This window comes from Eptatretus burgeri, chromosome 17, assembly GCF_056783735.1.
Source record: "Eptatretus burgeri isolate ZD-2024b chromosome 17, Ebu_testis_v1, whole genome shotgun sequence".
Lineage (NCBI taxonomy): Eukaryota > Metazoa > Chordata > Myxini > Myxiniformes > Myxinidae > Eptatretus > Eptatretus burgeri.
This window is the reverse complement of record NC_140977.1, coordinates 32,635,285-32,646,082: the sequence shown is the minus strand read 5'-3', so window position 1 is coordinate 32,646,082 and position 10,798 is coordinate 32,635,285. Positions and strand designations below refer to the sequence as shown.

The 10,798-nt window shown below is 40.1% G+C and overlaps 1 protein-coding gene across 5 annotated transcripts in view; it reads left to right on the top strand.

Annotated features, from left to right (window-relative positions):
- Window positions 1-10,396: 10,396 nt before the first annotated feature.
- Window positions 10,397-10,798, top strand: part of LOC147009711 (myocardin-like) — a 55,483-nt gene continuing 55,081 nt past the window's right edge. For all 5 annotated transcript variants that reach the window (XM_085860952.1, XM_085860951.1, XM_085860949.1 and 2 more), the window contains exon 1: window positions 10,397-10,522. The gene's annotated coding sequence lies outside the window, so the exon portion shown is untranslated. The remainder of the gene's footprint in view (window positions 10,523-10,798) is intronic.

The window sequence follows — 10,798 nt, the reverse complement described above, 5'->3', positions numbered from 1 at the left end:
AACCAGATCCAGTCGAATATCAGGCCTGGCCAGCCAGTTCGCAATAGACCTCGACCAGCACTAAGTACTCACTAAGCTGCTGACCCCAAATTAATGAGACATGATGAAGAACAATAAGTGAACAACCAATAGGGATGGGAAAGATTTGTCGGTGAGTGCTGAGTGGATCGGTGGTGGAATGGCTCGAGTCTTGTTGCATTGCCCTCACTGGTATGAGTTTGATTCTGATGGCTGCTTCGGGCAAAAATTTCCGCATCTTGGTCCAGCATTGGTTCAAAGCCATAGAAACGGTCAAGACTTGCCACCAGTGCCGCGATGCTCTGTGAAGAGTATGGGCCTTTAACACCACCACCATTATAGAGGCTGGGAGCAATACATGCAGCAACTGATAAGGATAGGAAAGGCTTGGTGGTGAGAAACAGGTTTAAAAGCAATAAGTGAACAATGGAGAGGATCAATTATGTAAGCATTTGGTGATGAGCAATGTGTAAGCCAAGGAACAGATTATGGCAAGCATGAAAGAAGATAATTTATTCATGACTGGGTAGTATTTGTGGTGAGCAACATGCACAAAGAGCAGGTAGAGGATATTCCAGGATCAGTCCATTGTGTATGGAAGAACGAGGAGTTGGGAAACGATGGCATCTGGATCAGTGCATTGGGCCAGAGGAGTGAGTGGGGGCAATTAAAACAAGGCCAAAAACAGAACAGGGGCACAGTTAGCCAAGGAGGGTGAGCAGTAGAGGCTGACATGTTGTGCCAGTGTCCAATGTGCCAGCTGGGCCAGCTTGGCATGTCCAGCAGCCTCGCAGTAATCTTTCTGTGTGCGATACGAGTAGACATTCAATGCCTATGTATGGAGACGCTGCAACGCAGTACGGTGCCAAGCATACCAACGGCGTGTCTAACATGAAACGCGTTCATCCATCATCGCCAGTACATGTCTGAATCCGGATGTTGTGACGGGTAAAGCAGATTGATCAGGACATTTTGATTTGTGGATGCATTTATCGATTTTGTCACTGGCAGAGCCCAAAGGCTCCAGCACTCAATCAGATATGAAGCAGCTGCTTGTTGCTCACCGTCGTGTTGTCATTTGTATGATGTGCAAGGTGGCAAATGTTTCAAGGTCTCACTTTGCTTCAACGACAGAGATGTTGCTTAAACAGGTTGGGAAAGGCACTGTCTGCTTTTAAATTGATGATGTAAAAACACAAACAAAAAAAAGCAGTCAATTGACAACTTCTTCCCAAATAAAAACTAGTACCTGTTGTGCCAGCAGATGGTGCTGCATTGTGGAGCACTTCTTACTTTGGAGAGAACATGAAGCCTGCTGTGCCGTTTTCAATGCGGTGGTAAATAAACTCTCTCTTTATGGGCCCCTCATTGGGTAGCCAAAACCTCTAGTGGCCAATCATTGGGGTTGCGCAGCAACGTTTAGTCCACTCCCTGCCAATAATAATTTTCTTCGAAGATACTTTCTTAAAATAAGAAAAGTTTTCTGGAAAAAAGAAAACCATGAGAAAAGCTTTCTTATGGCTAGAAAAATTATCTCATGCTTTTCTTGTTTCAAGAAAACTTTTCTTTTTTCAGAAAATATTTTCTTCCTGAGAACATTAGTGAGTTCAAAGAACACCTGATCCCGTGCAGTCTTGAGAAGAAGAAAAGGACATGGGCGGGGTCATCGAGCAGGAAATTTGATTGGTCGGGATGATGTAAAATATTTGTCCACGTCCTGCTAAACGGAAGGGTTTTGAAAGTGTCTAAAAGGTGATTTGTGTTCTCCAGTGTTCAAATATTTAATTAAATGTAAATAAAATAAAGATTAAAAAAGTTGTAGAGGAAAAATTTTCGACGTTTACCGCAGTTGATGCACCGTCTTTTACACCACCTTATTCAACACATTGCATTACTTCTTCATGCCTGTTGTTTGTGTCCTTTATGACATCCCTAAAAACAGTAAATTTGCTGTTTGGAATTATTTTCGATTTCGTTTGACTGCCAGCCAGGCAGACAGAATAATTAAATATATATATATATATATATATATATATATATATATATATATATATATATATATATATATATATATATATATATATATATATCTCGCTCCTTTTTGCGCGTGTGTGATCGGGACAAATTCAGGGATTCATGTTCCGATTGGTGTTCAAAATATAACATTCAAATGAAATAAAGTGGTTCGTCGATCATAAACTAACGTTTGTCGACAGATCGACAAAATGAACCAATTGCTTCACTGTGCTTTTGCTTTGGGTGTGCGGATAATTATTTTCACAGTGCTGTCACCTGTCAGGCGCACTGAGCACCCCAGGAAGGGGACTGCATAGCTCGACCAAAGGTGTAGTCAGGGCAGGAATTTGGAATTTGGACAAGATACCAGTGATGACTCATCTAGTCTGAGTCGAAATATATTATCTGCATAAGTCGAGGGTAAAGGTGAATCGGATCTTGCCTCATTAAGAGTTTTTCCTTATCTATTAACTCTGCAGCAACCTAAATTCTGAACCCACAATAGAATTCTGAACCCCCAATGGTATGAATTAAATAAATTAAAATCTTCAAATCCATTCCATTTGGCCAGACAACAGAAGAATGCAATACAATTTGAAAAGCTTTACAATCAACATAATGAAAGTCCAGAGTTTATGATTCTTTTCGTCACACCATTACACTCCGATGAAAATAGCTTGATGAAACATTTTAGTAATGCGTGCAATCTGCTCCGATCAACGCAAGAGGAATCCGTGGAACCCAAGGGACCATATTCTTAGTAAAATTGAAATATTTAGCATTGTCTCTTCGTTTCCAAGTCTATTTTCCAAAGTTACAGCCAAAACAATGCGTACTCCATCATCAACCTGTCATCTGACCTTGTGTGATTCAACGTTAAGCAAACAAGCAAATAATTCCAGCTAAGAGTCACCATTCTTGCATTTCTGAATGCGTTCAGCCAATCCACGATTGCAAACGAGGAATCTTTATTACTCTTCAACAAGGGGGTCTCGTGGGAGAATTTGGGGGATGTACCAAGTAGTACATCTCTTGTCGTCCATCTTACTGATACAGAGATAATCGTCAGAGAGTTGTCCAGGTGAAGAAACAGATGGAGGGAATCCAGATTTAGTTTACAATATACCTGTGACTACAGATTACTGGATACATAATTAAAACTAGAAGGGCACTCGGGAGAGCACATACCTCTGCCACGTAATGCCCGATCCACGAGAACATATCTGGCCCAATACATTTTTGAAATATCATGATATATATATTGGTTTTGGCCCAAACTCTCAATGGTGAGGAATCACTCAAAAAATTAAATAATTCTTGTATCCAGATCGGGATTTGGATCTTCACAAAAATCGAATCAATTCGTCCTTGCGACACATCCAACTTGTCTAACAATTTTCGTCCAAATCCGTTCACAACTTTTTGAGATATCATGTTATATATCAGTTGAGCCTTACCTCTCAATGGTGAAGAATCACTTAAAAATTCTAGTAGTCGGATCCGGATCTGGATCTTCACTAAAATCTGAACAGTTCTTCCTTGTCACACACCCAACCTCTCCACCAAATTTCATCCAGATCTGTCTGCAACTTTTTGAAATATCCTGCACATAGACAGACAGACAGACAGACAAGAAAAAGATATCATTCAGAGCACGATGCATTCAAAAAAAAATTGACGATTTATCAGATGAAATTTGATGATTTTATAAGTTTGACCTTGAGTTGACCTTTGACATTTTGACCCCAAAATTAGTTGGTTTCCTAATTCAGTGACACAATATGCAAATCTTGTTCTAATTTCAAGTCAATCAGATGAAAAATGCCAATTTTAGAAATGTAACCTCAAGATGACCTTTGACAGGACGGTCAGGTCAGGTATTGAAGCATGCATCAGAGCAGCGCGTCGCTGCGTCCACTTTCCGCCGGTACTCCAGGGCCCTCCGTCTGGCCATACCTTTGACCTTTGACCTCAAAATAAATAAGCTTCTCAGTTGAGACTACCTCTACAACTTGCTGAAGTTTCATGACAATCGGTTTAGAATTGTGACCTGTAGGCGACAAACAGACAGACAGACAGACAGACAGACAGAATAACAAAATCGACGAACCAATATACTTGAAAAATCTTCGATTTTGCAAGTAACAAACGGGCAAAAAGGGGGTGAAACATAACAACCTCCTTCACCTTCGGTGGCAGAGGTAACTTGCAGAAGGGGCTGTCAGGATTGCCGAGAGGTATGTAGGCACACTCAGCTGTTAGCTGTCTGGCCTGGGTTCGAATCTCGAAATAGCTGCAAACTACCATCCCGGTGTCTCGCAGACAGGGCGAGGCATCAATGTGAGTAACATCCCCCAGACAGACGTTAAACTGGTCATGCCATTTGCTGGCATCAGTTGGTATACATTAAAAAATCGCACTGTGTCCTTCATAAAGAGCAAGCAAGCTATCGCCGGCACTCTGAAAAAATGATGGATTCGTGCTCTAACCTACAGGGGGCATTGCATTGGCAGCACAGCCACACCATTCGTCCTCAGGCAATGATGCTGCTCTGAACACACATCAAGCCGCATCGATTATTCACAAAAATGTCACCTCGCGGAGGTATATTCGAATCAGGAGAGTCGTTCCGCGTCCATCCAGTTGTTGACTCAGATGGAACTGGTTTTACTGATATGGGAAAGAACCAGCACTATATGGCACTGCGTTCTGCGTAGAACATCGGTATCAAGGAACACGCAGTATATGTATATACATGTGATGACATCAACCTGTGAACAACCAAAACAACCTGTTCCAGCATAGTTGTAGTCACGTTAACAGGTTTAAAATTTTGTTTTCTTTCTTCCTGAATCTGTCCAAAGTCGAGTACTTGAAGGGTTATGACCATTCTAATTATTTCCCCATCTGTTCAGATACATGACCAGAACTCACCAGAGCCCAGAATAGTTTTGGGTGTCTAAAAACAGCATGTTTCCGGGGGTTATTCTTAGCCCAGCGCCTTGGAATGTCTACCATGACCCCATGAGCACATGGCTGCCCGGTGAGCCCGAAACATTTATTTGTCTTGGCAGTGTTGGGCTGGGCCATGCAAACTCCGTTCCAGGGTTCTGTCTTGCTCTCACTCCCACTCTAATATTATCCAGTCTTCAGTGAAACCCCACCGAGCCCCGAACCCCCCATCTCACAGCCTTCTTACCCTACTACCACCACCGTCACCACCGCTACAGCTCTTTTTGGCCTGGACGCCCATTTATATCACTTCGCATACCATCTCCAAATTGTCACTTTAACCTCTTCACCCTCTTCTGCACATTCTTCTTCTCAATAACTTCCTCTTTGCCATCTTCAAGGCTGTCAGCTTCCGATCAATCATTCCTTTCACACTCCTGTCCCTTGAGTGCCACTCCCCATCCCTGCCTTCCACCCCTCTTTGGAGGACAAGTCATCTTGGCATCCTCAGTGGTTTGTTTTTCAGACAACTCCAATTTTGGGGATATAACACAGGCCATCTGAAATGCTTTTGGATGCTGTTTTTTTTTGCTAAATTTATTAACACTGATCCCTCTGCTTTGCTATGCAGCTTTGGCAAGTTTTGTGCTGTTTGTTTATGTTTATACTATCGCACCCCCTACTCATCCAAGACGTTTTTCTGAGAATTGTAATCATAGTTGATCAAAAGGGAGGACGTGAAGCCCACATTGAGCTGGAATTCTCCGATCTGTGATAAGGAAGAGGACAGCAGTGAAAAAGTTGGATGTGCGTCTTTATGCTCGAGTTATCTCTGATTCTTTTGAACTCTGGGTAATGGCAGCAAAAGATTTGAACCTGCAATTTTGTCGTTCAAATATTGACTTGTATACATGAGTAATTCATTTTTAAAGGGATCTGTCTTTGGAGTGTTATTGACCAATATCCATAATCAGGTGTGTCGAGCTCTAATGCATGCACTGAAAATCAATATGCAGGTAAATGTGGTAACAAGGAGGGTGGAGTACCAAACGATGATGACATTTCTGGTTAACGAAGACGTAAAGCTTGTTCCATTCTTTCCTGTGCAGCATATGGCTGTGGGGGTGCAGCAGTGCCACTGATGCAGTGCCCCCTGTAGGTTATAGCAGGAATTTGGAATTTGTTCATGGTACCGATGATAACTCGCTTCCTGTGTGTGAAAGACACCGTGAGACCTTTAGCATCCACCGACTATTGCCGCTTGACGAGGTGCACACATTGATGCCTCGCCCGCAAGTGAAACACCAGAGTGACCGGTTATGGCTTGGTGGATATTCAAACCCAGGCTAGATAACTCAGAGCAGAGTGTGCATACCTCAAGGAGAAACGTGCTGTTGAAATTGATCGATGATTGGTTTCATGGTCTGATGACTGTCTGTCAAGCCTGTTCATTACCTTAAGTGCAAGAGGTTTTTGATGAACGAGATTGATAATAAGAATACAAAAGCTCCCACACTGCAGGTGTTTATGCAAAACTGGAGAACACTTTGAAAAATTTGTGAAAAAATCAAATAAATAAAAATTCTATATGTATTCATATTTATTTAGACATTTTCATATATATATATATATATATATATATATATATATATATATATATATATATATATATATGTACATACATATAGGTTTTTTTTTTGCGGACCTAGGGTCGAGAGCGAGATGGCCACGGGGGGGAGGGGTGGGGGGGGGGCGGAGCTACCTCGGGTTCCCACCAGACTTTCCAGAATCGCAGGCCGTCGCACATGAATAACTTTGTGATGCGCGGGTTGCTAATCGACCATGAACGCCAATAACTCAACCATGTGACTTAGGGTCCTCCATCTAAAACATGCTGTTTACCGAATGGTCACGTGATCTAATTACCAGGGCACACGCCCTCGGTACACTTTGTTCAAACCGGATCACCTTACTAGATCAGATGCAGCCGAGCATAACTGCCCAAGGACGTACCGGCGAGAAAAACAGATCGTTGGGGGATAATGTCCCAGGTAGGGGAGGATACGAACCATGCTGGACCAATGAAGGAAAAGACGAAAACGAGCTGGGAACATTTCCATACAAAGCATTTATTTACACTCAGGTGAGGAAATGTATGTGGCACATGAATGCAGTATATTGGTATTTACAGCAGGGATAGCAAGGAATTTGTGGGACGCGACGAAAGACAAGCAATTTACATAATCAGACACAGAGCAGACTTATCTCGTAAGAACTTCTACAATCTTAACTTATGCTACGACAGGCACCATCACACACACACACACACACACACACACACACACACACACACACACACACACACACACACACACACACACATACACACACATACACACACATACACACACACACACACACGCACACACACACAAACCCGAGGAAGATAAGAGAGCCAGAAAGAAAGAGAGCAGTTGAGGACTATTGGTCTCGCAATACCTGATGCGGTCGGCCGAGCAACGCAACCCAGTATACTTTTGAGGGAGGTAGAGGTGGAAAAAAGGGTGAAACAGGTGAAAAAGAGAGCGGACGGCTCCACAATCCGCCTTTGATAAGCCCTGGGTGAAGGGTGGGGTGACGACCCAAAGCGACATGCTGTGACCCGAATCCCGCTCCCTATTGGGCCACAGCGGTCCTTGCCATGCCTCGCCAGGCTCGTGGGGCCGAAGCGGTCTCATTCGCATATCTGGCGTGACACGGCCCGGAGTTCCGTACCAAACACCTGGGTTGCTCTTCCCGTGACCCCCACCCCCCCTTGCCGCCCGTCTCATGCCCTGGTGACTGGACGAGGGCTACATCAATCCCGCATGCTCACCGAGAACATTCCCGGCGAGATGCGGCCGGCGCTACGAACATCCATTGCTTGTCCCCGCATCACACGGTCCGAGTACCCTGAGCCGTGCAGCATGCCTCTGTTTAGTGGCAAATTGTATCGACACAGAGATATGAGGAGGTGTGGAAATATTTTTCCCCTGTGCGGGTGGTGTTGTTGGTCGAGGTGGTGAGGTTTTGGTGAGGGAGGGGGGAGCAAGGTGAGATGCTATTGGAAATTGGCATGCAGGTTTGAATGAAAGGGTGCGCCATGCGCGCGCTGGGAAGCGTCCTCGTTCTTATGGTGATTTGCTCACGGGAGGCTGCGCAGGTGTTTGTTTTTCATATTGTGTGTGTTTGCTTGTTGCTTGATTTGATTTGTACCATGGCTAAAAGGAGAGGGTTGGAATGGAAATCAGAATAGAAGAGAGATATAATTTGACCGAGCTATCACACCCACACAACGCACTTTGTCTCGTTAACCCACGTGGCATGACGGGAAGGTCTGACTGCACGAAGACTAACAAAATAACAGGCTGGGGATCACAGTAAATTGGGTGCCATTGCCTTAGAGGTATACGGTTTTGCAGAACAGCAACAATACATATATATATATATATATATATATATATATATATATATATATATATATATATATATATATATATATATAGATATATATATATAGATATATATATATATATAGATATATATATATATAGATATATATATAGATATATATATATATAGATATATATATATATATATATATATATATATATATATATATATATATATATATATATATATATATATATATATATATATATATATATATATATATATATATATATATATATATATATATATATATATATATATATATATATATATATATATATATATATATATATATATATATATATATATATATATATATATATATATATATATATATATATATATATATATATATATATATATATATATATATATATATATATATATATATATATATATATATATATATATATATATATATATATATATATATATATATATATATATATATATATATATATATATATATATATATATATATATATACATATATATATATATATATATATATATATATATATATATATATATATATATATATATATATATATATATATACATATATATATATATATATATATATATATATATATATATATATATATATATATATATGTATATATATATATATATATATATATATATATATATATATATATATATATATATATATATATATATATATATATATATATATATATATATATATATATATATATATATATATATATATATATATATATATATATATATATGTATATATATATATATATATATATATATATATATATATATATATATATATATATATATATATATATATATATATATATATATATATACATATATATGTACATATATATGTACATATATATGTACATATATATGTATACACTCACACACACACACACACACACACACACACACACACACACACACACACACACACACACACACACACATACACACACACACCCTGTACACAAGTTTAACAATGGGTTCACGTCACGATTGAGAATTTTATGTTGCACTCTGTACAAATTAACAAAGTTTACATGGGGGTTAAATTCGGTGTCTTGGGATCATAACGTCATGCGACAAACGCTCGGTTCGCAATGATAACCAGACCACTTTATACCTGTAATAAAAAAGAGCCAAGGCAGTGTACAAATGGATTTTTCATGTTTCTCTCTTTTAGCACATAAATGTTGGAATGAAGTCTTGTGCAGTGAAACAGTCGTGAATGACTCCTTTTTTGAGCTTTCAAAGAAATGTTCCATTGTCATTTGAATGATCTACATCGAACACGTCTCCAGTTTGAAAGAAATGTCGAAAAAGCTGTCTAAATTTCCCTCTCATTTCAACTTGCAGCAGTGTGTGGTCTTGCAGAAAGCTGAGGGATATCGAATGATCTGAGACCATTGGGAAGCTCGGAATGGTAACTGGTGCATGAGGGTAGTTCGTAGTGCATCGCCAACTATGGTTGTTTCGCGGCAAAATACAGATTTTTTTTTAATGTCTCGAATCAAAATAATAGGATTCATTTGAATGAACATCCAGTTTGGACGAATTTGGCCAAAATTGTCTTAACCTGCTCTTTTCAGGTGTAGACCTCATGAGAAGATCTCCAGTTCAAAAATGGGTGCTTGGGACCACTAAGCTATACAGTTGGACACTCTGCTTTCTGAATTAGTTTTGTTTTGGTGTGCGAAAGGTATCAAAATTTAAAAGTCACATTCTTTACTTTCTGACCTGTTTATGTTTGCATTTCCATTGCCCTGCTGAACCTTCGACTTTAAAGTGATGTCACTTTCTGACTACGAGCTTTAGATTCTTTCCACTCTCATTGGGCCAGGATGGGTAGCACCGATTCGCCAAAGCACAAGAGGCGTGGCAAGGGCTGGGAACCAATTAAGTCTGAGACACGAAGTTGAACTTGGGACGAGCGCGTTCCCAGAGCTGGTATGGTGGTTTGTTGTACAAAGGGCACTTCTCTGCACTCGGCTGAAAAGCCACTTGCGTGCTGGGAGCCAGGGTTCTCGCGGTAGGTACAACTGTGAAAGGGGGGTGACCGGAGGGATTAAGGTCAGAATTGTACTTTGTAAGGATGTCTGTATGAAGATTACATGAAACGTGGTGACCTGGCAGCTGAGAATCTTCTTTGGCTACTCCGTTGGAATGTGAATAAACACTGTCTAATGGTGGACTTCTGTTCTTTGGACTCACTTGCTTAAACCATTAAGATATCAACTGCTGTGGTTATTGGTGGTATCATGCAATGCTATTATGCTTGTCCCTGACACAATCCTGTGGTTAAGCT